General features: G+C 46.2%; 1 long non-coding RNA gene across 1 annotated transcript in view; it reads right to left on the reverse strand.

Moving 5' to 3' along the window:
* Positions 1-8,585: 8,585 nt before the first annotated feature.
* The window catches only part of LOC146808700 (uncharacterized), a 346,330-nt gene continuing 327,262 nt past the window's right edge, over positions 8,586-27,653 (reverse strand). Inside the window, exon 5 of the long non-coding RNA XR_014965485.1 lies at positions 8,586-9,133. This is a non-coding gene — a long non-coding RNA (uncharacterized LOC146808700). The remainder of the gene's footprint in view (positions 9,134-27,653) is intronic.

A 27,653-nucleotide genomic window follows, 5' to 3' on the forward strand; every position in this document is an offset into this window, starting at 1 on the left:
ACCTAGACCCCGACTATGACCGAGGCCTGGCGGTAATTACCACATGCCAGGGTGAACAGCCAAACATTTACCAAACTGTCCGATCAAAAGTGAAGATAGAGACGTTTTAAGGCATGGGCACAGTGGGCACTTGCCCTGGGCCCCCACCTTCCAAGGGGCCGCAGGAAACTAAATGACCTCTCTCTTTGACCTCTATTCTTTTATTTCAATAAACCGCTCTCCCTCTCTGCGTTCGTCACTTCCGCTCCGCAGTACACCGCCATCATGCCATGCCAGAGCTATGTTCTGCAACAAAGACACAGGCCGCATGAGGATGGAAGCCAGGTCATCAAACGACGAACTCAAATGGGCAGAAAATCCCACTGAGTGCCAGGATGGACAGAGGAAGGGCGACAGCTGGACTATCTAATGTGCAGATGACCCCAGCAACAATGAATTATTAATTCAATATACATTAAAATGACTATTACCGGCCGCCCAAGCCTTTCTTATAGCTTCGGGGGCCTGGAATACTCTGAAGTGTCGCACTTGTAGGATGGTGATGGTTAGAGCTGTGTTGTTACTATCATTGGCAGCATGGCGGGGGCAATGTTTGGCGCATGCTGCAGCGGCCTCCTGACAAGAGCCCTGGCATTTTATTTTTTACAACCTAAGCACTGAAATTCAGATTAAATATGGGCCCAATAGAACACATACTTTCATCACTACAGATACCCTGGAGCTGAACAGAGGGATTCCCTGCCATTCCACTTTCCTGAAAATGCTGGCAGCTCTCGAATTCTCTGCAACAGGCACCACACGAAGGGCAGTAGGAATGGTGCACGGCATTTCCTAACCTGGCTCATCTAAGGAAAGGGGCGCGGCCGACATTTAAGTGAAAGCGCTGCATGGGCGCTTTTACAAACAAGCATTTGAAATGCAATAGGTCTCGCATTTACGAAACTCTATTCGTGCAAATGCTTGTTTACCTTATTGCATCAGCATCCGATTATGCCTGCGACTGAATGACCGTATAATCTCCTAGTTGCACTTGCTGGGCTAGCGCGGGCCGTGAAGGTTCACACCAATGAGATCCTCAGCAGGGCCTGCCTGCCCTCTGTTACTGAGGACTGCAGTCGCGCAGTCTGTCTCCGGTTCGTGCCCTTCCTCCCATTGTTGGCGCTTCGCAGATATGCTTTAAGATCTTCCTAGAGTTTCTCATTGCTCGTCGCCACTGTCCCACTCCCGCACCGCCAAACTCAACAACCGCCTGCCAGACATATTACTAGGATGCTCATTGTCTGGCAGGTCGGTTCATTGGCGTTCCCAAGGCGGTGCCTTCCTCCATAAAGGTTCGACCGCCATACTTGTAATACTACAGTCGGACCACCGGTGCGGCGGTCCCTGAACGCCACCGCACCTCCACTGCGGGTTCAGCAGTCCTGATGCAATCAGGCCCTTAGTCATCGTTGTTGTCACAGTGTGAATATTGGCTTTCGTGAATGTGCCTTTGTTGTTCCTTTCGATGCTTGGCTTCAGGAGGCCTCTGAAGAGTTGTGAGAGTTGATGTCATTCGTGCAGTCTCTCTGGTTGGTGTTTAACGTTTCCTGGGCAGAAGGCTTGGAGTTGATGGGTCTCCTTGTAGTACTGGTGTTTGTATGTTTCAGGTTGTTGATAGTTTGTAGGTGTTGATCATGAGTTTGACATCTGGCTGGTGGTAGATCTCTCTCAAGGCCGGGATGTTTTCTTGGAGGAGATCTTTGGGGTGTTCGCTCGATTTTGTAGGCTGTCTCCTGAAATACTACAACTTAAGGCGTTCTGATTTGTCTGTTTATTGCTGAAATATTGACATAAATTGGGAGGACACCTCGACCCTCAAATTAAAGAACATATGGATGACATGGTTGTTTGGCAATGTTACCATTTGTGAACCCGCAAAGGATGCCGTGCCAGAGATGGGGAAGTCACTTACCTGTAACAGTGGTTAGCCAGCATAGGTTACTTAGTAGAATCAGAAGTGACTCACCCAGCCTCCCTGATTTAAATGGTTAGTAGTTTGATATTATGTTTCCAAATGTATGTGGAGTTCCTGTGTACATCTTCCATCTCAACAGAAAGAGGAACTTCCAGGGGCCTAATGCCGCGTACCCCTGCAGCCCTGCATTGTAGAGCGGTCCCCCGCCTTTCAGGCAGGTACCTCTGCAGCCCTACATTGTAGAGCGGTCCCCCGCCTTTCCGGCAGGTACCCCTGCAGCCCTGCATTGTAGAGCGGTCCCCCGCCTTTCAGGCAGGTACCCCTGCAGCCCTGCATTGTAGAGCGGTCCCCCGCCTTTCAGGCAGGTACCCCTGCAGCCCTACATTGTAGAGCGGTCCCCCGCCTTTCAGGCAGGTACCCCTGCAGCCCTGCATTGTAGAGCGGTCTCCCGCCTTTCAGGCAGGTACCCCTGCAGCCCTGCATTGTAGAGCAGTCCCCCGCCTTTCAGGCAGGTACCCCTGCAGCCCTACATTGTAGAGCAGTCCCCCGCCTTTCAGGCAGGTACCCCTGCAGCCCTGCATTGTAGAGCGGTCCCCCGCCTTTCAGGTAGGTACCCCTGCAGCCCTACATTGTAGAGCGGTCTCCCGCCTTTCCGGCAGGTACCCCTGCAGCCCTGCATTGTAGAGCGGTCTCTCGCCTTTCCGGCAGGTACCCCTGCAGCCCTGCATTGTAGAGCGGTCTCCCGCCTTTCCGGCAGGTACCCCTGCAGCCCTGCATTGTAGAGCGGTCTCCCGCCTTTCCGGCAGGTACCCCTGCAGCCCTGCATTGTAGAGCGGTCCCCCGCCTTTCCGGCAGGTACCCCTGCAGCCCTGCATTGTAGAGCGGTCCCCCGCCTTTCCGGCAGGTACCCCTGCAGCCCTGCATTGTAGAGCGGTCCCCCGCTTTTCAGGCAGGTACCCCTGCAGCCCTGCATTGTAGAGCGGTCCCCCGCCTTTCAGGCAGGTACCCCTGCAGCCCTGCATTGTAGAGCGGTCTCCCGCCTTTCCGGCAGGACCGGGCTTGCTGTGTCTGGCCTCGGGGGTTTCCCAGGGAGGCTGGAAGGGCAGGGGCCAGTTTTGTTACTAGGGGGCAGTCGTGCAGCGGTGCTGCTATATCGGCCCCCAGCAACAAATTCAGCAGGCAAGCTTTTCCAGCCTCTGGGGCCGGGCAGTGCTTCCATACGGGCTGGTCTGAGAAAATTGCCAGGGCTGCTTTGCGTTCCCAGCCGAGCCCTAATTTCAGGGGGTCCCCATTCAGCCGAAGCCAATGAATATCTGTGAGACGTAGGATATCAAGGGTCCTTCTTCATGGTTTGCAGGGGGGCCCCATCACTTTGCAATCAACCACTGGGAACTCCGAAAGGCAAAAGGGTCTTCTAAGCTCTAAAGAGTCTATGACGCCAAAAGGTGTTCCACTGCTTCTTGGGACATGGGCCCCAGAGAGGGCTGTACAATTATTCAAGAGAATGCATCTAAAAAGGACCAGTGAGCTGTGGCGGGGATTGTCACAGGGAAGTAACTTTCTCTCACTTATGCAAAATCGCCTTAAAGACTATATCTACAGATATGTTCTACAAACATACGTACATACTCTGTGGCGTATACATGCCAATAACATTTCCAAACATACTGCAAACCAAAATAAACTATTCAAGCATATCAGGGGCGGCCTTAGGCATGTGCAAGCTGTGCATCTGCACAGGGCCACCAAACCCCAGGGGCCGCCTGACCACGAGGAATCGGATACAAACGTATTACAGCCTACCACATGGTGGCGCTGTTAGTGTAAATTGGAGATGAGAACAACTACAACGAACTACAAAAACAAGGAATACATGCCGACCAAGCCATTTTTTTTAAGCTGTGAGGTGCCTGGAATGGTCTGTTTTGCCACACCTGTAGGAGTGTGGTGGTTAATAGTTGTGTTGTTACTGGCACTGGCTGCACTGGAGGGAGCAACGGGCGGTGCCAGCTACAGTGGCCTCCTGATGAGGTCTCTGGCACTTATTATTTTTTTACAAACTAAGCACTGCTGCTGGGTACTTTGGGGAGGGGTGCACACTTGTTTACCAAGCAGGGGACACTCCCCTCCGAACAGCCTCAGTTTAGCAGCCAAAAAAGTCTCAGTATATTCTAAGGACACAATATGTGTCTTTACTAATAATGCCAGTAGGCTGCACTGTCCTTGGGAGCGGAAGCCTAACCCAGGCAAGTTTTCCTTCTCCGTGACGTAAGCAAGACTGATTGTAGTTGCCCTTGTCACTCGCTGAGTTTGAAGGTTTTCTATCATTCTATACCATTTTCTGTCTTTCCCAGATGCTATAAAATATTTTGTTCACTGTTGCTCCACACCCAGGTATGCAAATTATTATGTTTTTTGTCTCATGCGGATAACTGGTTAACATAAAAAAATATTTGATTGCTCTCTTTGGACTTTGATGGAGTCTAATGTCAAAATTACATACTGTTGTGCTCTGGTCCGTTAAACGTAATTTAAAAAGGTAACATAACTCCCCTCATCCAACTCGGCTGCTTGCACTGTTCATAGTTTACAACACGCTGACTGTGGATGTCCCAGAGGGGCCCTAAACCATATGTACCAGCTGTTAAGAAGACAAGGGAGGCTTTTTCCATATGGTAAAAGTGTTGCCTGATCATCCAATGACAGTGACATAATATATTCAGGACATTCTCTGGGGTACTGGGCCTGACACTTGAGGCCTCCCCAAGAAAGGATGTGCTTTGCCTCCTGGGTGATCCGGGCGCTGACAGGACCTTGGTGGGGGCCTGGCACGCTACTGGCGAAGAGGGACATCGCCAAAAAAAGCCGATGGGGGCAGGTATGGACCTCTGCGCTAAACTAGATCAGGAGAACTGACTGGCGCGGCGACGCCCCAAACACACTGTACAATTTGGGGGAAATGGTAGGCTCTGGGTGGGGGGAGGGGGAAACACGTAACCGGGCCAATAGGGCTCCCTTGAGAGGGGCCGGGAATGTTGTTATTAAAAAAAAAAGTTCCTTAAAAAAATGCAATTGTATTAAAGTTGGCCTTCTTGTGCCTTAATTAGGTTAAACATATCAAAACTTGAAATTATTTCAAGTTTAAACTGTTTCTGCCCATTGTCCATGTGCAGTGAGGGGAGCAGCAAGCACCCCAGCAGCAGCCCCTGAGGTGAAGGGATACTGGGGCTCGTGGGAGAACCAGGCATTGGCTCGAGAACCAGGCAGGGGCCCGAGGCAGGCGGTGCAGCTGGATATGGAAGGGGAGCAATAAGCAGGCAGCAGACATATAGACTGCCGACTTTGGTGCTGGAAACCAGGGTTCGAGCCTCGGGGTCACGTCCACATCCTGTGATTCTCGGCAAATCACTTAATCTCCCCGTGCCTGAATATGTAATGTAAATACGGTGCTCATGTACAGCGCTCCAATACCTACGGGTCGAGTTCGCGCTATATAAAAGAGGCAAAAAAAATAAAAAATAATAAATCTGCAGGGTTCAGCACCTCTGTAAGGGAGACCTGACCCGTTCCAAGATGGCACCGGGAGAAGCTTTCATTGGCAGCATCTGACCCATGCAATACATATTCGTGGCGGCCCCTGGCAGGGATTTGGCGGCCTCCGGCTTCCGCCCCGCCCGGACCCCCTCTTCCAGGGCCCCCCACCTACGCTCCCTGCATAGGGCCACCATGAGCCTAGAGCCGCCCCTGAGCATATGTTTATAAAGAAATATTCTCAAATAACACTGAAGCAGGGACAGACTCTTACTGATGGCAGATGTACTGTAGTCATACTCACGCAACAAGCATTTGCAATGCAAAAGTTCTGACATTTAAGCGAGTTTAAGCTAATGGCATTGTACATGACAATGGGTTTTATTTATGTTTCAAAAACCAAAACATAAATAAAAAGCATTGTCATTTACAATGCCAAAAGCTCAAACTCCCGTAAATGGGAGACCTGTTGCATTGCAAATGCTTGTTTATTAGGTCAGCACTGGTTTTGGTTGTGGTTTTCGGTGTTGTGTAGTATCTGGTATCCCCATCGTAGCATGTATCCCCTGTTCTTCAGCGGCTCTCGGAATCGAAACTCAGCCCGGGCAGGTTCAGGCAGCAGCAGCCAATCACTGCTCGGGCTGAGTGAGGAGCACACGATTCAACTGGATGCCAAACTCAGCCCGGGCAGGTTCAGGCAGCAGCAGCCAATCACGGCTCGGGCTGAGTGAGGGGCGCACGATTCAACTGGATGCCAAACTCAGCCCGGGCAGGTTCCGGCAGCAGCAGCCAATCACGGCTCGGGCTGAGTGAGGAGCACACGATTCAACTGGATGCCAAACTCAGCCCGGGCAGGTTCCGGCAGCAGCAGCCAATCACGGCTCGGGCTGAGTGAGGGCTGCACGAGTCAACTGGATGCCAAACTCAGCCCGGGCAGGTTCAGGCAGCAGCAGCCAATCACTGCTCGGGCTGAGTGAGGGGCGCACGATTCAACTGGATGCCAAACTCAGCTCTGGCGATAAATGACTTGAAACCTGTCTAACCCTGCAGCTGGTCATTGCTGCACGAGTACAGACAGACGGAAAGGGCGATAAATAAAAAGAATGAAACAGGATTTACAGGACAAATATGTTGATATACATTGTGAAACCAAGGAAAATATGTACTGGAGCATATGGAGTCATAACGAAATAAACACGATGTGAAGAGAATAAAAGAGAATAGAAACAACGTCAGGGGCAAAAATATGGGGAAAGCCAATATCAATACAAGTGAAAGATTTGTCATTTAGGTAGAAAAAAAGGCAATGAGAAAAAGCAAGACATTAAAACGGGGAAATAAAGTGTTTTGATTTTTGTGTAATGAAAATGTTACAAGGTGTTATTGGCAAACATATAACTTGCACACTAAGCTGAATAAGAGTGCATGTTTGGTTAGATTCATACAACCTTGTTAGCATTTTACCAGTCTGCCCTATATTTTTGTGTCCATGCTAATTAAACAAGCATTTGCAATGTAATCGCTCAGGCATTTGTGAAAGTTAGACCTGTTGGCGTTGTAAATGACATTGCGTTTTATTTCAGTTTTTTTATCTGTAGTGTAGTGGATGTATGTTGTTTGTAGTATTGTATTGTATTGTAATTGCATTTATATAGCGCTTACTACCCCAGACGAGGCGTGGAATCACTTTCTTGGCGAGTAGCACGCTGCTCCGGAACCCAAGAAGGATCAGTGTTGAATTAGTGAGGTGAAATATGAAAGTAATTAAAGTGCTGGATCGGTTAGTCAGTTATTTGGTTTTGGAAGGATAGCGGAAGGATAGAAGAGGAAAAAAGGTTTGTATTTATAAAGCGCTTGTTACCCCTGATGGGGTGTTGAAGCACCTTTTTGTTGGGGAGCAGTAGCACGCTTCTTCTGAAACCCATAAAGGATTAGTGGTGAGTTAGTATGGTGAAATATGAAAGTAATTTGAGTGGTGGATATGTTACTCAGTTATTTGGAGTGAGAAGGATAGCGGAGGGATAGAAGGGGGAGAAAGGTTTGCATTCATATAGCGCTTGTTACCCCTGATGGGCTGAGATTATATGGCACATGCTATACTATATGGATGAGTGAAAGGTAGGATGGCTGGGCAGATGAGTGAAAGCATGGATGGATGAGTGAGTGGATGGATGGCTGAGTGGTTGGGTGGTTGGATGGATGGATGAGAGGAAGAATGGAAGAATGAATGGATGGCTGAGTGAAAGGGTGGTTGAATGAGTGAAAGGGAGGATGGGTGGAGTACAAGCATGGATGGAGTGAAACAGTGGATAGGCAGATGAATGACTGAAAGGATGAATGAATAAGTGAAAGGATAGATGGAGAGATGGACAAGAGAAAGGAAGGATGACTAGATAGATGGATGGATAGAGGTGGATGCATAGGTTTGGATATGGATTGGTGGATGGATGGAATGGTGAAAGACTGAATAATATATGAAAGCCTGGATAGATGGCAGAATGTAAAGGTGAAATTATGCAGGTGGATGGAAGGATGAATGGATAGATGCTTTGGTGGCAGAGACAAGAGAGCTCTTCTGGGGAAAGACACATTGACTTACTCTGTTTGCTTGGTTCCTGCCATAAGAGCTCTGGTACAAAGTTGGGAGTAGGTTCATTTTCTGGCTACTCCCTTGCTTGAAGGCCGGCAGCCGTGTTTGGTGCGCCCCGCACCAAAGCAACTGCTGCAGATCAAAGCTTATAAATTCTCCCTACTTCCGCGGACAAAGTAATTTCACAGTCATGCGCACATATACTCATCATACGCTGGTGGGGCCCATTACACCAACATTCATTCTATTACCCTATCCGTAATGAATATAAGAGAGAACTCTTTAATCAATCTGCACCTAATTTGAGGTCAATGCAACCAAATTGAATTATCTTGAGTCATGATAAAAACAATTAAACACATCTGAGATCTCAATAACATAACAAAGAAATAACCACCCGACACTGTAATTCAAACAAGAATGATTTATCTAAATTAATTCATATGGAAAGCCATTCAATTTGCAAAATCATTTTTCTCATATTTACCTATTCTGGCTAAATGTCGTTTTCTAAATCAGGACAGGTCTCTCTGCAAAGAATTAATGTCTCTCAAGCCATCATCTATAGTCACCGTCCTCTCAGTCAGCATCGATCCTCTTGAGCATAAGTTCAGGAAGAAGTGGCCACAGACCCTCTCTAGTCTAGTAATATTTATACTAAAATTTACATACTAAAAGTTACAAACAAACTCTAAACGTCCGTTAGGCAGGAAAGGATGTCATCTTGCAACATTAGAAAAATTCTCCGCTCTCGGATATCTCGAAATTCAAAACAAGGAAATAGGAAGTCCAAACTAATTCGTAACATCCACGGTTGCCTTTCTCCGGAATTGTATCACTCGCAGTGAAGCCACCACAAGTTTATCAAAATGTTCATTTGTGACAAATGTTCTCTACCAAGGATAACTGGCGGTCATCCCAGAGTTGTCATCCTTCTTCATAATTTTTAGTTCAGACAGAGGCCGAGGTCACAATCAGCGAGGCCTCTCTTCATATTTCATCTACTCAAATGCAGGCTGTAGATGTCGGCCATTTTCTTAGCAGGCCATAATGGACAACTTAATTAAAAAGAAACACAAAACAACGTTACTACATTGTATTGATTACACAGTGTTAATTCCCACTAATACCCTCATGTGTATGTATTTATCTAGCCATTTGCAACATAAAAAAGCATTAAAGCATATTAATTTAAAGCGCAAACACATAACAAACATCGCATAAGTCACACTTATGTAATTAATTTGCTCACCAACTTAGTTCACTTATTAATTTAGCCATGCAATTGCATTCCCACGTATAGTTCTTTTATTAATAAGGTTGGTTAATAAAAAACTCAACAAAACTTAGTACTTAATAATTAATCATTAGTAATTTTAATTACGACAAACAAAAAATATAAACTGATGTTTGGGTTTAAGTAGAAAACCCTGCTCCAGCACTGCAAGGTAACGGTACTAGGGGCATCTTTTAAATATATGCGTTTGGGTACTTAGAAGAACTGAGTTTTAAAACACGTTGTGCAATATACCGTGTACTCAAGTGTACTGCTTCACATTTAATGATGTGGAATAATAACGTGAGAGAAGTGTCTGATACAAAAGTGCCCGCGGCGGCGACCCCATGAGAGCGGCGCACGAGCAACTCTGCTGGAGAGCAGGAAACACGACAAATGAACAGGATCCCTACGTTGTGACTTTTCCTCCTGGTAGCAGACAAGTCTGAGGGGGGTCAGAGCAGGGAGGAACAATAAAGTGCGCATGTCACTTTGGTTGACTCTCTTGCAACGGCCAGCCTGACATGCGCACTTTAAAGACTCTATCCCAAGCTGTCTCATCCAGATGGGTGGAGAGCAAGCACAGAACCCCCAGTGGCTGAAAGAGCGTTGCGCCAGTGCGCTCCACCAGTCCTGGTGCTTCTTTCATGCTGCTGCTGAGAGAAGCATCTTGATTGGTAGAGGGGAGTAGCTCTGGGGTCCTGTGGTGCCGAGATGAGATCCCAGCACGAGGCAACAGGTAAGTAAATATCTGTATTTTTAATATTAAGTTGCTTTTATTCACTGGAAGGCACAGAAACTAACAGTGCCTTCAGTCTCCGCTCCAGAGCCCTCATTCATGTCCCGTTTTAAAAAGGAGCGCGATTCAGATATTTGTCTTGGGGCCTTGTTATGTTTACCATGTAACCTCGGCGGCTGCGCGCTGCGCTTCTGGGCTCCAGCTTGAGTCTGAGGAGCTGGGGCAGGCAGCTGCTGGGAGCCTGTGCCCACCAGGGGCTGTTGCTTCTACCTTCACTGAGAAGCCTATTCTCCACTCTTGGTGTCTCGTGTTTCCCAAGGCCTGAGGGCCCTGCTGGTGTTTATGAGTGCCTGTCAGTGTGCCTGTCGCCCCACCTGTGTTCATTGCAGCTGGCCACCACCGAAAACTGCATCAGAGGACTGAGCAGTGATGGTCAGAACACTACACGCAGCATTGACTGAGTAACAGGGGCAAAGTAGCCAATCCACTGGTGGAGCCCACAGGCCCTGTGCCAACCACCCAGAAAGAGCAGAGGGCACGGGGCGCAGGACTGTCCTTAACTGACCGCTGCCACGTTTAGATGTGGGGGTAGGACCTGTATACACTACCAGGGCCGGACTGGCCGTAGCGGGCACCGGGCAATCCCCCGGTGCGCCGCACGGGTGGGGGCCGGTTTTGTGCCCCTGGGGGCCGTTTTTGTTACAGGGCCGTTTTTGCAGGATAGCTGCAAAATCGGCCCTGTAACAAAATCGGCCGAAAACCGGCCCTGGCAAAGAACTGGGCGGCAACCCCAACCCCCCCAGGGGGGGGGCCTGCCGAGCACTTAGCCAAGGCCGGTTTTGGTTCCCAGTCCGGCCCTGTACACTACCCCCCGAAAGGACGTGGTGCAGTCTGTTTGGCAAACGCAGGCGCTTACTAAACCCCGCCATGAAAGCAGACCCTGGTAACCGCTGCGAGGGACTTAAAGGCTCACGGACAAGAAGAGCCGCGTGTGAAGAGAGGGAGTTCCCACAGAGGGTTCTGTCATCTGCATGTCCAGAAGCAACAGGTAAAGCGCTGATGTGAAGGCGCAGGGCCGCCCCGGTGTCTGCAGCCTTGGGGCACATTGCGTGAATCCAGCGCCAACATAGTGCGTGATGGGAAAATGAGAAGGAGGGAGGGGTCTGCGCAGCTTTTGCCGAATAAGCAAACAATTGAGGTTAAAATGGCACCTACTAACGTAATATACCAATTACAGTGATTTTCAAATGATTTCTGTGGATGTGCAGTGTTGCATTAAACCGAAAGCAACCGAACTAAAACTAGGCAAAGAAGTGAAGTAAGACAAACCAGCTCTAGACTCACATCCTAAAACCACTCCGCGGATTTATAAAACAATAAAAAGACATGAAGAAATGTTTCTAATCTGAGTTTGCAAACCAATTGTCACAAGCCCAGGCCCGCTAAACAAACAGAAATATATTCACTGGAAGGACGTCATGTGACGTGCTTTGTTTTTATCTTGCCCATATTCAACGGAAACTAGAGACATCTTACAGTCTTCTAAGGCAGAACAACAAACAAAAGTACAAGAATATCGCAGAATGTGAAGCTGACGCGCTCTTAACCAGTCTAACCGGTTGAATGTGCGAGTGAAAGCTCGGGTGCTTATGGGCACTGGGACTGGTGCCAGGATATTAAAGTGCGCCTCGATCTGCGGAATAAAGCCGGCGGTCTTGCTGGAGGGAAGTCACAGAATGCATGTTGCGTGCTGCAAACAGACCCTGGCAGAGACTGCACATCGCAGAGGAGCGAGTCACAAGCAGTGCTCACCCCTCCCAGCACTAGGGAAGAAAGATTACAGAGTGAGACAAGAGTCTTCCTGAATACTCCCACGGGCGTCCGCAGGGGGCCCCCCTGGAGTGCTCCTCCTTGCCCCCCCTGCGGCCGCCCATGCTTTTACGGACGGCTTTTGTCCGTAATTACGGGCCCTGCAGGGAGCAGAGGTGTTCCCTGCCAGAGGCCTCCACTCCCTGATGGGGGGCGCCTCGCACTCCTCCTCGCAGCCCCTCCCGCCCATTGTCATTCTGTCTGTAGCTGATTATCACAAACAGAATGACAATGGCCAGTTTGAGCTGCGCGCCCAAGCAGGAGTGGTTAGGTCTGGACACAAAGACCTCCTTTTAACACTCTGTAGCTTGAGAGCAAGGGGTCTTCTGAATGAAGTTCTGGGGGGAGTCGATGCATTATTCTCCCAAGTCAAAAATTGAGGTTACAGCATAGCCCGGATTTCAGATCCCACCAAAACGTACACAGACTCGTGTCAATAACATATCTATCTGCCAGTATGCACCCTATCATGTCTGGAAGGACGTCCCGACCCTGTGTTTCACTGCCTCATATCCCCCTGCACCCCACTCCCCACTTTCTCATATCCCCCTGCACCCCACTCCCCGCGCTCACTGCCTCATATCCCCCTGTATCCCACTCCCCGTGCTCTGGGCCGGCTCTAGGGTGGTGCGACCGGTGCCACCGCACCGGGTGCTGACTTCGTGTAGGGGGCCCTAATATGATGATTTTAAAAGCACCTGGTTCTTTCCTGGACTCCTAGAAATTTTCAGCCACCAATAAAAATGTCTAAATGACTGCAGGGATTAATGCACTTCCTTAGAGAGAGAGAGGGAGAGATCGAAGTTTTGTGTAATGGAAGTTTCTACTCATCCTAAGGTAGCACAGAGGGTTACTATGCTTGCTGCAAAGAACGTGCAGCTCACAAAGTGCGTATAATGTAATGTAAATAGGTCAGTGGGTCACACTTGTCATAGAGACCATATTGTTGATAACTCTTTATGAGATAAAATCCTAATGTGGAACAGTGAGCAAGTGACTGTTATCAAAGATGCACGCAAACTGGGCTAGGGCGTTATGAGTCCCCCCCAGTTTTTCATTATCCTAATGTGGCAAAATGGGTTAATTTGGGTAGAAATCAATTCTTATTAATAAAGAGAACCCCCCCATCCATTGTGCTAGGTTTTAAATTCTAGGTTTCTGATTCTCCTGACCAAGCACTCTTAAACTATCCTGCCTACCTGTATGGATGACATGTGACTCCTACACCTTCTTGTCCTCTCTCTTATGTAACATTTCCTATGCACTGATTTACACACTTATGATTGATTGTCTCTATGTAATCTGTGTGATGTAAAGTGTTCTGACACCTTACACTGATAGGAGCGGCGCTATAAAATGAATTAAATGCACCTGAGACTGAATGGTTATGGAGGCTTGAGGGGCGCTGTGAAAGGTTGGTTATGAAGAACCTGTAGTGGAGGTGGTCATTGGGGGTGCCAAAAAGCATTGTCGCACTGGGCGCCACGAGCGCTAAAGCCGGCCCTGTCCGCGCTCACTGCCTTATATCCCTCTGTACCCTACACCTCACGCTAACTGCCACGACATATCCCTCTGTACCCCACACCTCACGCTAACTGCCACGACATATCCCTCTGTACCCCACACCTTGCGCTAACTGCCACAACATAGCCCTCTGTACCTCGCACCTTATGTGGTTGTATTTGTAAAGCGCACTGCTACCCAATTAGGGTCTCCTGGCGCTGTAACTCATACCGCTGGGAACTCTTCCTGGCTTTTCCCTGTGAAATGTCTACTCCTGGGCACCCCCAAGGTGAAGCCAGGCATCCCAGCGCTGTTTGGGGCCTTATGCTCACTGCCACAACATATCCCTCTGTACCCCGCACTTCGCGCTCACTGCCACATATGCCTCTGTATCCCACTCCTCACACTCACTGCCTGATCGCTCATTTTACCCTGCCATTCATCTTCTACGTGTTCTCTCCCCTTCCACTCGTTCTACCTCTGTTCACCCCCTTACTTCTTTTAGTGCCTTACTTCTTTCTCAATATCTCTACTTCTTTTCCTCTTCAGTAACATCTGTGACACATCTCTGCACTTCCTTTATATCAACGCACCCCTCTACCTCACCAGTCTACCTCAGTCTTTATTATTCCCTCTTCCTCAGCTGTCTCTACCTGTCTCTGACACACCTCTCCCTCTCTCTACCTGGCCCTCTCACGTTCTACGACTGCATTATTCTCCCCTCTCCAGCTTTGATTTACCTGTCTCTGTTCCTGAATCTTTTTCTTCTACACCTCACTTCTTTGTCTACCCTTCACCCCTCGCTACCCTTCTGTTTGCCTCACTACGGTCTTTACACCGACCCACCTTCAGTGCCTCTTCCCATTTTGCCTCCCTCCCTCACAGAGCTCTCCTAGCATGCATCTGTTTCTCCCCTCACCACCATGCCTGCCTCTACCCCTCCTTACCTTTCTAACCAGCCTAACTTTCTACCTTTCTGTTATTCCTGGTAGTGAACCTTTCATTTCACGCCTCCGGTTGTATTACCTACACATTCAAATTGAGTAGGTCATTGCTGTGCTCCCAACCCAACATCGAGACCCAGTCCTCTAGCCTCTCAACATGCCCAGATATAACAACAAGCATTGGCATAGCCAATTGGTCTCGCCTTTGGGACCTGCTGCAGAACTAAATACTTATACTGCCGGCATCATACTTACCCAGCGCCAAGACGCCTTGGCAAAAGTGCGCTATATAAGTTCTTCAGTCAGTGAGTCAGTCATAAGGTCCCAAAGGCGAGACCTATTGGCTATGCCAATGCTTGCTTTTCTCAGGTTGGTCTGAACATTACCCGATCCTGATTGTCTGCCATTTTAGCCCCGCCCCTATTGATTAACATTAGCCACGCCCCTTCATTTGCCATGTTCGCCCCCCCCTGGAAAAAGTTCTGCGGACGCCCATGAATACTCCTTTGATCTGCAAGCTGCTGGAATTGCATTCTAAGACAAGTTACGAAGCAGCTGGAACCAAGATGACGGTCGTGTGGAGGTGCGTGCGCGGGGTGTTCACATCTGTCGCTGAACTGTACAGTCTGCTTCCGGATCACGTGTCCGAGCAGGGCCAGCGCCACCGCCGCATTTAGGATTGGACAGTGCGGTTGCTTCTCAAGAGCGCATTGCACCGAGGAAGTGTACAGGAAAAAAGTGGAAATTAATTTGCAAGACATATAGGAACGCAAGTGCTGTGCTTTTAAAAGAAAGGCACCCAGCCTCCTACAATTGCTGGCATGCCAGTAACCAGAGCCCTGTGCTGCTTTAGACCTCAATGGACCGAGTGAAAGAAACTAGTGTTTAGCCCGCGCGGCTCCAAATAGCCAGAGGAGTACTAGACAGCAACTAAACAACAAGCCCAATCCCCCTTAAAAGGAAGCCTAAACAAATCTGTTTATTTACCAAAAGAAGCCCAACTAACGGGTAAACATCCAATATTGCAAGGAGCAGCTGTCCAACTTTAAAAAATAGTCCCCTAAAAGCGTAAGGATACTGCACTAGGTTAGTGTTCCAAGTGGGAGGAAACAAAAGACAAAAAGGAGGGTCAAGAAGAAGAATTGACCAATAGAAAACAAGGATTCTTAAAGCACAGTGAAACAGAAAACTGAAAGCAGTAGGCAGGCTGTAAACCCATAAAGAAGTATTAATAAAAGTATATACTAAAATATATACAAGAGGTCTCGAATGCTCAACCTAAAAAGCAATACAATTATGTATTTTTTCCTTTTGACATATACACCTAGCACACAAAACACACAAAGAAATCATTTTAAATGTTAATTTGTTTAATGATTGTAATAAATTAGATTATTATTTGGGGTGGACGACTGCCCATCTCATAGAATGTTCACAACCAGAGTCCGGGTGAACCCTCATTGTCATGAAGTGAACCTCAGCTCCACCCGCTGATAGCAATGGGGCAGAGCAGACAAGCTTAACCTAGGGCAGCATGTGAAATATTTATGCAGTAAGCAAAGGGGTATAGTGCGCGCACTACCTGTCTATTTGTTGGCCTTGTTATTATAGTTGTCTCGTGCTCCGGGGTATCACTCACCGAACGGGAGTGTGAACAATATAATGTAGGTGCATCCCCATGCACGTGGGGTATGTCCCCCAGGCACTGAATAATAAGTCCTCTGAGAGGTTTCACTGTTGTATTTCAATGTTGTACGAAAAAGCTATTTGGTTTGTTTCAATGAAAACTTTATTAATGCTTATCGTTTCCCAAAAGTTGAAAACTTCATTTCCCAGAATTCATTGTGGGTAACATACGCTCCTGAGTAATCATGATATTATACGATCCCAATGCATTTCGGTGATATTGCCTTCATCAGGGGATGTTCTGAAAATAATGATATTTATAATGAATGTAGTGTATATAATACACGGGGAAATATTCTCACCCAAATATTGTGAATCATGTTAATGTAAACGATGTGAGTTCGGGTGCTATAATATAGTGACAGGGTAGAAAATATAAGTGATAGGTAGGATAAGTAATTATGCGTGAAGAAACGAGGTGAATTGATGTTAAGTGCAAGTGCATGACGTGTCTAGCGGTGTGATTTTGTTAGTAAGCACTATCTTGGGCTAAGTGGGCTTTTAAAGAAGCCATAAGGAGTTATTCGTTTGTGATACCGAATAGATGTTATACGGTGTTGGAGTGTGAGGATAGTGTTAGACAGAATGCAACGTTGCTTATGGCTTCTTTAAAAGCCCACTTAGCCCAAGATACTCTGAGGTGCTGCCCCCACTATGGGCTCGTCTGCCTGTTGCTCCCTCCCCTAGCTGCACGTGACTCACTCAATTACTCGCTCCCAATGCACAAAGGAAATGGCTGAGGGAACGGCAGAGATGCACGTGCAGCCTGGACCGCCATCCACCATTCTAAAAAGCTGAAGGGACTGCTGTGGGAGAGACGGAGTGAGCGAGACCACGGCAAAAAGTGATGGGCGCAAAAGCAAAAAGAGTTCTGCCAAAAGAACAGAAGAGCAATGCAAGCGCAACAACACAGTACTTGGCTGGTGCTCCCGCGAGGAAAAACAGAAATGACGTATCGCTGTCTGAACCAGTTAGGTGGCAGCAAAGAAGAGCCACACTGGCCTGAACCAGTCAGGTGTGGGAGGCAGGCGGGAGTAAAGCCCTTTATTGACCACAGCAGGTCTTGAAGACAGCGCATGTGCTGTAGGCTCGACCTAAAAACATGTGGACAAGCTTATTGGAAGCAATGCTGGCAGTAACTGCGCCTCTTTTACTCTCGCCCGTGCTAGATAGGCTCACACTGGTGCTTAGTAGTGTGAAGAGGGAGCCAGTGATGAAGCAGTCCCCTAAGGACCTGTGAGCCCCTCTAGGTTTAGGATTGCTCTTTTTAGATCATGTGCATTTTTCTGATGTTTTTGGACTGTATTGGGAGTAAAGCATTATGGGTTTCTAAATACTCCCTGGTGGCCGTCTATGTGATAGCAATATAACATTACTTCCAAGTGTGCAAAATAAATAGTGAAATACTTATTCCAAAGAGGTCAAAGCAATTAAACTGACAAGCAAAAATAAAATGCCTGGTGAAAGAAAATTAGAGTGAGTTATGCATTCAAAATTTAGAATTGTTGGAATAAAGGAGTTGCACATTCCGCATTCTCTAAAAATGTATTTATTTCTACGAACTGCAAGATCTTTAGGCTAATTAGATATGCCAATATGAGTGATATGCACCACTGTGCACGCTCCTCCATCGGGAAGAGCAATGCTGAATGTGCCTGTGGTATTCACAAGGTGAACTACGGAAGGGGCTCGGGAGAGGCCCTTTAACTGCATCCTCAGCTCAAGACACTCACGGTCGTCGAATAGGAGGGGGGGGACACCCGCTGTTCGCCTAGCCCCTCTCTCCCTAAAAGAGGTGCCATTCCTGTGCTCCTCAAGCGGAGTACACATTACTCCTATGCCCGTTTTTAGGTCTCGCCTAGCTATTGCGTTTACGCAATCGCTAATCGAAACTCTAGTAAGAGGGGCATTTCAAAGTGCTCCCAAAAGTGGATTGCATGGCGAGCACGCGCACAATCATGTGCATCGTGCCGCCATGCAATCCGTTTGGGGAAGCGATTCAGCCCTTTGGCGTGTGCACGTGTAGCTACAGCCTCCGCATCATACTTCAAAGGGTCCGCTCCCCTGCCTGGAATGCGCTCCCCCGCCACAGCATGCCGAGAGATTGTTTCCTCATGGCGCCTCTCAAAACTGTCCCTCCCCCACCACAGGGCTAGTCTCACGGACGCATTGCCATCCATCGATTTCACTTTCATGCCCGTGTTCTCTTTGCCTTTCAGCACACAGCCCGCCCTCCCCCTCCGTGTTTTCTTGCAGCTTTGCCCACATCTGAGTCACAAACAACCAAAATAATACATTTGCCCTGCACGCTTTCTGCGCTTACAAAGTTAACATATGCCACGCTCATTCCCTTTTCATCCTTCTAAGGTCGATAACATTAGCTCCATTAATTCTGCGTCTAAGGATTTAAATAACCATATGTTTTCTTGCAACTTTAGGCACTTCACACACACAGCCCCACTGCTCATGATGGAGCGGGTAAAATGTTTTCTTTTTATATACCCAATCCATTTATATAGGTTTATATTAAAATGATTAATAATTAATTCTAATAATTAATTGATTGATGTGACGGTACTAAATCAACCTTATTAACCAGGAGAATACACGTGGGAATGCATTTGCATGGCTAAAATAATAAGTGAACTAAGTTTGTATGCATATTGAAACGATAAATGTTGCTTGAGCAGTGTTAATGTGATTAGCGCTTAAATAAACCTGCATTAATGGCTTTGAATGTTGCATATGGCTAGATAAATGCATACACATAAGGGTATTAGCAAGGGAATAACACTGTTTTAATCATTTCTATGTATTAATTACGATTTTGTGTTTCCTTGCTTAAAGTTGACCATTCTGGCCTACCAAAAGATGGCCGCCGACTGAAACCTAACTAAAGTACATGACTTCATCATTTGAACAATGGAGAAAGGCGCCTGCACTGACTTCGCTCGTGTCCCTTGTGTGACCTGTCAGACCATGCCCATGAAGACTACCCTGGGCGAGGTGCCAATGGGAAAAGTGAACTACCGAACTCAACCTATTTCCAACGAACTGATACATTTTGACCTGGGATTAGTCTTTCCCATACGTCTACTTTAAGATTTCATCCACATGAGAAAATTTGAAAATGTTTCTTAATGTATTGAGATATATTCGAATTCAGCCAATCATTGGCCTGGGAATTGAGAAAATGTAACTGTTATATGTAAATTTTAGTATAAATATTAGTAGACTAGAGAGGGAAGGGCTGCTGCTCTTCGCTAGAGACCACTTTGTGCCGAGCTATTGACGGAGAATCGATGATCAGAGATCCTTATGCTGACGGAAGAGGACGGAGACTTTAGAACTCTGATTAATTTTCTGAGGACCAGTTCTGACTTAGGAAACGACAATTAGCCAGAATAGTAAGTAAGTAAGTAAGTATTTATTTGTGCATGATTAATTAAAATCTTTACAAATCGAGTAAAAACATTATAAAAGGAAATTAAAAATTGCAAGGACAATTAACCAGAAGATGTTTAAAAGTTCTCTCTGTCCTGTGAGTTTGCCAATGTGATTCAGATTATAGTTTACCATTATTAAAATCAACAGTCCTCAGGCTCTCATGTATCTGACCCCAGCGAGTTCAACATTTTTTACGACCTGACAGTTTAATTTTGTTTTGCTGGGATTGAAGCAAAGTTTTACTGCCTGTCTACATGTCCGGATACCGTAAGTTTGGAAGGAGTCTCGCAGGAATTTGCATCTCAGGTCTTTCAATTTGGGGCAAATGCACACTGCATGGACAATGTCTTCCTTTCCGGCTTTGCACAGGCGGCATTGTGGTTGAAGATTTTTCCTTATCCAGGGCGGTAAGTGAGGATATACAGGGATTACGCCCAGGTGCATTTTAAAAAATTTCTCTTTCATTCTTAAGTTCATGCCCACGTTGAGGTAAGCCTGTGGTCCATAGTCATTAAGGATTATCCAGCCGTGTGCTTTTTTTGTCAGGGCCTCCTTATCATCAACTGTGGAAATAAGTCTAACTACTTTTTTGGCTGTTCTTTTAAACGTCACGTGGTCTGTTGGAATGCCCCACAAGTTGGATAGGCCCAGCACTTCAAGAGAGTCAATTAAGTACTTCCTCGCTGATGATTTTTGATGCCGAAGAGTCTCTTCCCAGATGTTATAATTTAGGGAATCTTTATCGGCGTTGCGTATCTTGTGCCAGGCAGTGACGTATGCACACCGTCTTTCTAGAGTTTGTTTCGTGATGCCAAATTCCAGTCGTATTTGTGCAGAGGAAACTTGTTTTGGCACGTTAAAGATGAGCCTGTAAGAGTTTGATATGACTGTGTCCAGGAGGGTGCCATCTTTCCCTTGAAGGGGTTCGCTCCCGTAGGTGAGTGTTGGTTGTAGTTTAGCACGAAGTACTTGAAGGAGCGGGTAAAAAATCAGATCTGGGAGTTTAGTCTTTAAGGATTTTAAGGCAAGGGAGGTTGCCATTCCCTTGCCTCGCAGGGAGTCCAGCTGAGGTTTAAAGGTGATCTTCGAGTCCAGTATTACACCCAAGTATTTGTAGGTTGTTACATTTTCCATTCGTTCTCCATTTATGTGCCAGTTGTATTCCCTTTTCTTTTTGTAATATACTGCCATTACCTTAGATTTATTGAAGTTTATTTGCAGAGCGTTTTTATTTGAAAAGGCGTAGGTAGTATTTAACAGGTGCTGGAGACCTATGGGTGTCTGGCTGATAAGCACCAGGTCGTCTGCGTACAGCAGGTTGGATAGTGTGGTCTTCCCTAGCTTTGGTGCGTGGCAGAGGCTTTTATCTAGTTCGCCAGGTAGGTCGGCTAGGAAGAGATTGAATAGCGTTGGGGCTAAGACACAGCCTTGTTTGAGGCCCTTTGTTGTTTTTATTGGTTTTGAGAGGTGTGTGCCTGCACCAAGTCTTATTTTAATCCAGGTGTTAGAATGTAGTGCTATCAATACATTTAAAAGGTGAGCAGGTATACCCCATTTGGCCAATTTTTGCCATAACATGTTGCGATCTACATGATCGAACGCAGCAGTATAGTCGATGTAAGAGAGATATAAAGATTTGTTGTTTTCTCTTGCTGATTCCATCAGTAGAGTCAGGGCCATGATGTTTGTGATTGTTCCTTGACCCTGACGGAATCCGGTTTGGGTGTTCGGGATTACTGAGTTTTCTGTGGCCCATGAGGTTAATTCCTCTAGTATGTTCCCTGCAAAGTATTTAGCTTCTACGTCAATTAACGCAATCAGACGGTAGTTTTTTGGGTCTTTTTTGTTCGAGTGTTTATAGATTGGACTAATTATTGAACCGTGCCATGACTCTGGTAGTATCTGAGTAGTTTTTGCGTAATTGAATAAAGGTGTTAAGGCGACGCTCCAGAACTCTACGTCGTTTTTGTACAACATTGTTGGTAAGCCGTTGGGTCCAGGGGCTCCTGTTGGTCTTCCTTTCGCTATTTCTCTTCTGATGTCATCTGTCCCAATAGTCGACACCTGTAGGTCCGAATCTGTAGAGATGTCAACGTCATTCTTTGAATCGTTCGTTTTCAAGAGGAGGATACTACATTTGTTGTTTGTTTCTCTTTGGTGATAGCCTAATCCTTCCGCCACGTCATGCGTTCTCAAGCTTTTTGGCGCTTCCTCTTTGGTTGTATCCTCACTATTGAAGTGCCTGGCTAGATAGTTTGTCCACGCTTCTTCTGTGATGTTTGAGTCTATGCCACGATGGTCTGGATTTTTTATTTCCTTAATCATTCTCCAGAATTTAGAGCTGTTTTTTTGATTCGCTTCGTGGAATAATTTTGCCCATAGTTGATCGTTTTTATTTTTCTGTTTCTCCCATTTCTTCTGTTTTAGTGATTTTTAGGTCTCGCGAGCCAAAGGCTCGAAGAGACATTTTATATCTGGGCTTTGAAAGTGCTGCCGTGGCCTAAAGCTACAGTGCATGTGCGCGGGCGCGCGCGCCGCGCTTACTTTCACTTTCGCGGCCGCTTTGATCGCGATCACTTTCAATTTCGCGCAGACCCAGCCTCCTCTGCCGGCACACCCACAACTGGCAACATTACTAGCGCTTGTTTAGATTTACACATTGTACTGGATCATGATAGGGCAATATAACTACTGCATTAGAACCCGTTCCAGAGGCCAGCCAGCTCTGTACTCCGCGGATCGCCGGATTGAAGCACCCTGAAACTTGTGGGCCGCAGTAAGCTGCGGCCTCCATCTACATTTCTTTGTTTCTCTGACAACTTTATTTTTTTCATTGGGCCTTTAATTAACTTTCCCTGTCTGCACACACTTTCTGGCGTGTTGGCAACTGACTCCATATAACTAATGTTTCCGTACTTTAGCCAATGCATTTTTTTGCGGGAGCACTCCGTTCTACATTTCTTTGTTTCGCCAATACTTTTACTATTTATTTGAGACTTTAATTAACTTCTCTGCCTTCACACGTTTCTTTGCGTCTTAGCATTAGACTCCATTTAACTAATCTATGCATACTTTGTCCTTGCATATGAAAAATCTTCTTGTGGAAGCACGCACGGCTACATTTGTTTGTTTATACGACACTTGTATTATTTCATGGGGCATTTATTTAACTTAACATGGCTGCACAAATTTGTTTGCGTACTTTTGCTCATTTTCGCTGTTTGACCAGCAATGTATTACATGTAAACTTGTTAATGACAGATAACAGGAGCATTATTTTCTGGCTACATGTACCCCCCACCCCACCTCCCCATGCGAGGCGCTTTCAATCAACAGCAAGCATAGCAGCTGTTTTCCATGTAGCGCAGCTTTTCACTCAGTGACAAGAGCGTTAAAAGGGCTGAACAGCCTTGTCTCTGCAGCTGATTTTGAAAGCGACAGCATGGTGTTAAACAAGCATTTGCAATGCAATAGGTCTCGCATTTATGCGAGTTTAAGTTATTGCCATGGTAAATGATTATCTTTTATTTATGTTTTATAAACCAAAACCAAAATAAAAGGCATAGCCATTTACAATAGCAATAGCTCAAACTCGCATAACTGCGACACCTATTGCATTGCAAATGCTTGCATTTTTTGCTCTCCAGCGTTGTGTTAGGAGTCCTCTGCCCACCGTCATAAGCAAACGCACAGGGGACCTAAACAAATGTTACTGCGTCTACCAGACACCTTGCTTAATGACACACTTGGCATATTCAAAATTATCGGCACCACCGCCCTTGAAGTGCACCATTACCATTCCCCATTTACTGTGTAACATTATTGATTGTGTCGTGCTTTTTGCTGATGCTGATTCACATACCTCATCAATTTCAAATGTTCACGGCTAATGTGCTGTAATTGACATGCCACGCTGCCCATCCTCCTCTCATTCCCTTTTCCTCTCCCTGCAGGTCATTATTTCAACCCATTGTATTGTCCCTGCTCCTCCATGACCCTGACTGCACCCGTCTCTGGCTGTCTGCCATTTAGGGAGTATACCTATATACCCATAGCAGGCTTTAGCAGCCCATCCCTCTTGTGTCTCAGCCCGGACAGGAGAAAAAAACCACACACACACATGAACTGCTGTGCGCTCCATGATCAGTGTCTCAGGTCTTATCTCCGCCTCACCAGAGCATTTCACAGGTCTTTAAAAGTCTATTTACATCCCAATAGGAAATGGTTAGCAAGGCTTTGTAATACATTAGGTGAATACCTGCAGCACTGGTTCATGCTTGTGAGAAACCGAGGTGAGGTGGATTGAGGTGAAGAGTGCGTGGTGCCAAGGCTCTTGACGTAAGCATCTTCCTCCTGCACAGGCAGCCACTTTATGTTGTGCTTGTTGTACTTAGCTTTGTCACATCACCAGTGGCACGTTAAGTAACAGTAGATGTTGTAGCACCCAGGATAATGTGCTGCATGGCTAAACACTTTATAAGGTTCCAAAGGCGCGACCTATTGGCAATGTCAATGCTTGGTATCCCTTTGCGCACACACTTTCTCTTCTCGGCCCAGCCCCTCCTCCCTACACTCAATTGCTGCTAGTCACACGCCAACGCAAGTATAAACAGTCGGCTTCAACACATGCCCTCCAGCCCTTTTCGGCTGCTTCAAACACTGTTTTCTAAATCTTATCTTTCGCACCATCTGGCAGCGCCTTCTCGCATAAATCTATTCGCCCTTTACTTTCTTTTTACCTTCCCCCCCCCCCGTGTTGGCCCTCCTTTCACATTTTCTACTGCTGATCTAAAGATCGTATAGCAATAAACAAACGCTGTAGCAGTTTTAAGCCGCTATCCCTCAATAAACACAAGCCCACACACTATTACTACCCACATTTAATCAGCTTCTTCACATTTCATTTTGCCCTTATTGATTAATTTCCACACTTACAAGCAATTGTACTCTAGTACGGCTTTATAAACTGTTTTATGAACTGTGCACAATACAAACCCGGAGCTGCATATTCAGCCCACACCTCCCCTCCCTTTCCAAAGGCCTCTACAATAGCAGTTTCACATGAATATGCTCAATAGGCATTTGCAATGCAATAGGTCTCGCATTTGCTGTACTTTGAGCTAATGGCATTGTAAATGACAATGCCTTTTATTTGTGTTTTTAAAAACCTGAAAGCAATGCGTAAACACATACTTTCCACTTAGTCATTGCTTACGAGAAGCAAAGCTGGCAGTAACTGCGGCTCTTTTACTGACAGCCTTGCTTCTCCTTAGCAAGGACAATAAGTACAAAATGCATGTTTACACGCCCCTTGAATGTTTTCAAAACACATAAATAAAAGGAATTGTCATTTACAATGCCAATAGCTCACACTCCTGCGAATGCGAGACCTATTGCATTGCAAATGCTTGTCTTTTCTGTTTTTAGTAAGGGGGGACTGGGTGATTCGGGAGTCCATCATAACATTTTCCAAAGAAATGCTGTGCTATGTTTTTTAGCCCAATGCTGCATGCATAAAAAGGTTCATTTAGAGCCAAACAATATCTCACTCATGAGTCAAGGGAGGGTCCAGATAGACTCATTCTAATGACTCCAGTGAACCGCACCTCATCACAACATTGGAAACTCAAATGTTATTGTTTTGCCTTCTGGGGCATGTATTCTGAATACTAAATGTAAAATAAAGGATGCGATATGGGGAATTGCCTCTCGGGGATTGGTTATTGGTACTGCTTATTAAATACAAGTCATCCAATAGGGATGTCCCAAATTTACTTGTACCTCAGAAGACCTCAATAATCCTTGTGGCGAAAATGACTGTGAACTTTTGTAAGAGGGCGTAAATGACCTGAACATAAATAACAAATTCAAAGTTATTCCAATCTGGGGCCCTCAACATGTGTTTGGCCCTGGCCCCCTAAAAGTCTTAAGAAGTCCCTGACTAGGATTCCAGCAGCTCAGATGTATTGATACCCGCTAAACCGCTGCTTCCAGGTGTGGGACTACAGATGCAATCAGTATTACTGCACTGCTGGTCATCGGTGCCCTCGGCTGCATTGATCGCAGTGTTAGCACCGTTTGAATTCATTTATATACCAAATGTGGCATTCCCATGGGAACAATTGGATAATACGGGACTCGGTGTCACACGTGCTCCTGGCTTTGGTATAGGCAATCCGTAGTTCAAATAATGAATTACTGGAGTTCGAGTCAGTGACGTAGCTAGGGGGGCGGTGGGGGCGGTCTGCCCCAGGCGGCACTATTCTGGGGGCGACAAAGGCATTCAGATAAGGCTCGGCTTGCTTTCGTGGACGGGCAGAGAAGGAATAGGACTCGGACAATGTCCTCTTCTTTTTTAGGTCTTGCATAGGCAGCGCATGCGCTGCCTCTACGAGGCATGAAGTAATGAGTATTACTACTGAAACTCCACCCATTGCATTTATCTTCGTTTTGTCGCTTGCCATTGGTGGAATGCGACATTGCTGTTCTTATCTTGCTCATTGTTGGCTTGTGGTCCGATACATCACTTCCTTTTTCTTCCGTTTCTGGAGGAAGTAGCATCGACCAACTACAGTCAACTTACGCTGCTGGCTGTTATCTTTTTATTTAGGGACTACTTTTTTTCTTTGCTGCTGGCATTTCCACATCTGGCAGCTTCCTGCACTTACCCAACCCTGTTTATTTAATTATGTTTAATTTATTCATAATTAAATTAAACTTAAATGATGCAACCCACGCCAAGGCTCGAACACTGTTTTCCTGCTCCAAAGTCAGCAGTGTTATTTGTTGAGCCACCTCCTCGCACCGTTTGTTGTATTTGGTTTCAAATGCTACATTTGTCCATCTCAACTCTGTTTTTTTTTTATTGTATCTGTCTCCCCCTCCATGTGTATTATTTTTTTAATTTGACTCTCCCCTCCCCCCGAGATCGCTTTTATCTTTTAATACTTAAATAATGAAGCCCATGCCGAGGCTCGAACCCTGTTCTCCAGCTCCTCTGTGTACATCATCAGTGACGAGCCCGGTGAAGAGGCCTCCGCCTCCCACTACGAAATCCGACCGCTGTGACAGGCATCACTTGCAAGTAAGTGTTTCACTTTCTGTTTTATATTTGGACAGTTCCTCGGATGCCACTTGTTTAACATTATATCTGTTTAACTGCAGGGCATGCCATTTTCATTTTGTGTGCCGGCTGTTTGACCGACGCTACAGGGAGAGGGCAGGGCACAGGGGCCAATCTCTTCAGAGCAACACAGCTGCACCAAGTCAGAACGTGTGGCAATTGATGTTTGACTTCCTGTAGGCATGCTTTCCTCGGCTGCCACTGTAGTAACACACATTTGCAATGCAGTAGGTCTCTTGTTTGCCAGACTTTGAGCTATCGGCATTTTAAATGACAATTAATAAAAGCCACTGTCATTTACAATGCCAATAGGTCAAACTTCGGAAATGCAAAACCTATTGCATTGCAAATGCTTGTTTTGTATTTGCCGTTCAGGGTGTTGTAAACCCGTGTACTTTTAATACTTGCTCATTGGGCGTAATCAAGTTTCAGGCTTCTTGAGATGTACATACTGTGCCATGCTCGACTGGATGACGAAATGCCATTTAAATAGGGATCTTCTGAGCATTAAAATCATTTGATTTAATAACGTTCTTTAGGCTCCAATGTAAATAACATTTATATAGCATGGAAAGTCCCCGAAACACAATGGAAAGTTACCATGAGCCCAAAAAAGTCTACAAAATCCGATCTCAAGGTGTGGGAAATAGAGGTGCCAAAAGTAAAACAAAATGTGTCACTGTACAGACCTACTTCTGTTCTCGCTATTTGTTCAGAGCGACCAATTGTTTTAAAGTGAGCAAAAAGCCCGGAGGAAGGCTTTTAAATAATCAGAATGTGTGCCCTTAGTACATATGTTGATCCGTGCACTCTACAACTAGAAAAGGGAAGCACGTTTTATTGCAGGTACACGGACGGATGACACTTAATTGTTTTAATCAATTATTAGTGTCTAGCGCCGTCAGCGATACGAGTCTTGTTAAAGACATTGAAGGCATCTTTTTGTAAATAGGTAACTCATTCATGGTAACACTCATGTTCAAAATGAGAA

Source organism: Triturus cristatus, chromosome 7 (assembly GCF_964204655.1).
Source record: "Triturus cristatus chromosome 7, aTriCri1.1, whole genome shotgun sequence".
In the NCBI taxonomy this organism is placed as follows: domain Eukaryota; kingdom Metazoa; phylum Chordata; class Amphibia; order Caudata; family Salamandridae; genus Triturus; species Triturus cristatus.